The sequence below is a fragment of the Camelina sativa genome, chromosome 14, assembly GCF_000633955.1.
Source record: "Camelina sativa cultivar DH55 chromosome 14, Cs, whole genome shotgun sequence".
NCBI lineage: Eukaryota > Viridiplantae > Streptophyta > Magnoliopsida > Brassicales > Brassicaceae > Camelina > Camelina sativa.
Window position 1 is genome coordinate 1,663,134 of NC_025698.1, and position 2,456 is coordinate 1,665,589.

General features: G+C 34.3%; 1 protein-coding gene across 1 annotated transcript in view; it reads left to right on the forward strand.

Moving 5' to 3' along the window:
• Positions 918-2,456, forward strand: part of LOC104738965 (probable methyltransferase PMT8) — a 7,049-nt gene continuing 5,510 nt past the window's right edge. Inside the window, exons 1-3 of the mRNA XM_019236323.1 lie at positions 918-1,055; positions 1,338-1,437; positions 1,738-1,826. The gene's annotated coding sequence lies outside the window, so the exon portion shown is untranslated. The remainder of the gene's footprint in view (positions 1,056-1,337; positions 1,438-1,737; positions 1,827-2,456) is intronic.

A 2,456-nucleotide genomic window follows, 5' to 3' on the forward strand; every position in this document is an offset into this window, starting at 1 on the left:
TTCCGATGTCAGGAAGCAACCATACAATACATTGAGGTGGGGAAGAAGCACGGTTTAACTCCGGTTGAGTTAGCACTCGGGTTTGTACGTGACCGGCCCTTTGTGACGAGCACGATCATTGGGGCCACATCGGTAGAGCAACTAAAAGAGGACATTGATGCTTTTCTGATGACAGAGCGGCCGTTTTCGCCAGAAGTTTTGGCGGATATCGACGCTGTTTTCAAAAGGTTCAAAGACCCTTCTTTCGTTTGAAAAAAACAAAAAGGTTTCTAATGAGTTTGTGTGACCTCACCATGAACGTCCATAAGTTAGTTTCGCATGAATTTGTCTTTTTTTTTTTTTTTTCAGTTGATATGATACAGTTACACACACTATAATGAACCACAGTTACAAACATTTGTGTGACTGTGACCTCAAAGTGAACATCTATAAGTTAATTTAGCATGAATTTGTTTTTTCACAGTTGTTGTGTGTCTCGATATGGGTTATACACACTCTCAGAGTCTCATATAATGAACCACAGTTGCAAACGTTTCAACTCTCTAGTGATTCTATAATGGACCTTAACCAATTCCAGTTTATCCATTAATCTTGTTGTAAAAATAATAACTGATGGGTTGGGCCGATCTCAACACAGCCCAGGAAGAAGAAGACACTTTCAAAAGCAGCGGACGAAAGTAACTGTAAGTTAGCCGTTGGGATGTAACGGTAACTTCTGACGCCAAAGCTGACTTTTTTTACTTCAGAATTCGAAAACTATCCGTTAGTAATTTTCCCAAACGGTAACTAATGACGTCAAAGCTGACATTTTTTACTTCCGAACTCCAAAACTATCCGTTAGTAATTTTCCCCAACGGTACAATTTTTATCTATATATAGTAAGCAATATACACGGCCTTTTTGTCACAGCTAAACAATCCAAAATATGTAAATATAAACTTATAGCCTCTCCTCGCCTCTCTCTCTCTCTCTTCATCTCCGGCGGCAAAAACTCAGCCAAACTTCATACCTCCAAGGCTCCAACTGCCAAAACTCAGCCCTCTTTTTATTTTACAGTGAGTTACTTTTTTGATATACGTTTTATTTAATAATTGATATTTCTAGTCTTTTTGGCATGTTGTTTGGGTTTATTTCACTCGGATTACTTCTCCTGGCTCTTAGTGCTTTGTTTTTTGACCTATGTTAATGTTAATTTTGATTTCTATGATATTCTGTCGATACTTCGTTTAAAACTTATGAACCAGCCTCATATATATATTTTCGTTGTTATTATTTCTTTGATTTATATAGATAGTAGTGTATTAATTAAAATAATGTTTTTTTTTTTTTTTTGCAAGGTGTCGTTCGGATGAGGAGGATAGAGCTTTTGAGCCAGCAACAATTTCCCACGGCTCTCGTTTACCCAAACCAAGAAACTTGGATTGCAGTTTCCTCGAGGTTAGTTTTTTCAAGAAACCACCACTTGTATCATCAACAAATAGTTAGTTAAAAAGCACTTCTTAGCCGAAACACTCAACACACGCTCGAAGCATTTTTTAATGTAAAACTCTGCTCTGTTTTTTTTCACCTATGCTGATAATTTCTATGCTATTCTTGTTGATTTTTCGTTTGAAATCTATGGATTAATTAAAATGCTGAATGGTTAGGTGCAATGTTTTATACTATGATCAGCCTCATATTTTCGTTACAATTTCTTTGATTTGTATTGATAAAATCAAAATATTTTTGTTTTGCAAGGAATTTGGACGAGGAGGACTACGCGAAGCCAACAACAAAGCTTTCAAGCCACACGTTTACACCCAAACAGAAATAGCAATTTCCTCGAGGTTAGTTTTTCAATGCTTTTCAAGAAACCACCACTTGATATAGTTAAAGCACTTCTTAGTCGAGACGCTCAACACTTAAAACACTCTTAGTATAATTAATTAGTATTATATATATATAACTCGAAGCATATTTTTTACTGTAAATTCTATACTTTTTTGTGCAACCAAACTTAAAATCTCTACTTTTAAAAACTCGGAAACACAAATATCAAAATATATTTTAGAGTAAACACATTTGTTTTTATGCAAACTCACTTAGTTGAAGCGCCTTAGTCAGAATTTTGAAACATGTAGTCGAAACACTAAATCATCAAAAGGCCTAGAAATCATAGAAACATACGCAGAATTTTAACTCTTTAGTAAAAAATTAGTCGAAGCACTTATTCATAATAATAATCCCACGTCTAAAATACACACTTAATAAACACCAAATCGATGCAACCCATTTTAGTAGTAAAACCAAACTACTTAGTCATCAACCTGATTCTGAAGAACACTTCATAAACAAAAAACACTTTAGTCAAAATTTAGCGAACCACTTAGTCTCTAAAAGCACTTGAGTTTAATTCAACTAGTTTTTTACTAAATTCAAAATGTTCGAAACATTTTTTTTTTTTTTTTTTTTTTTTT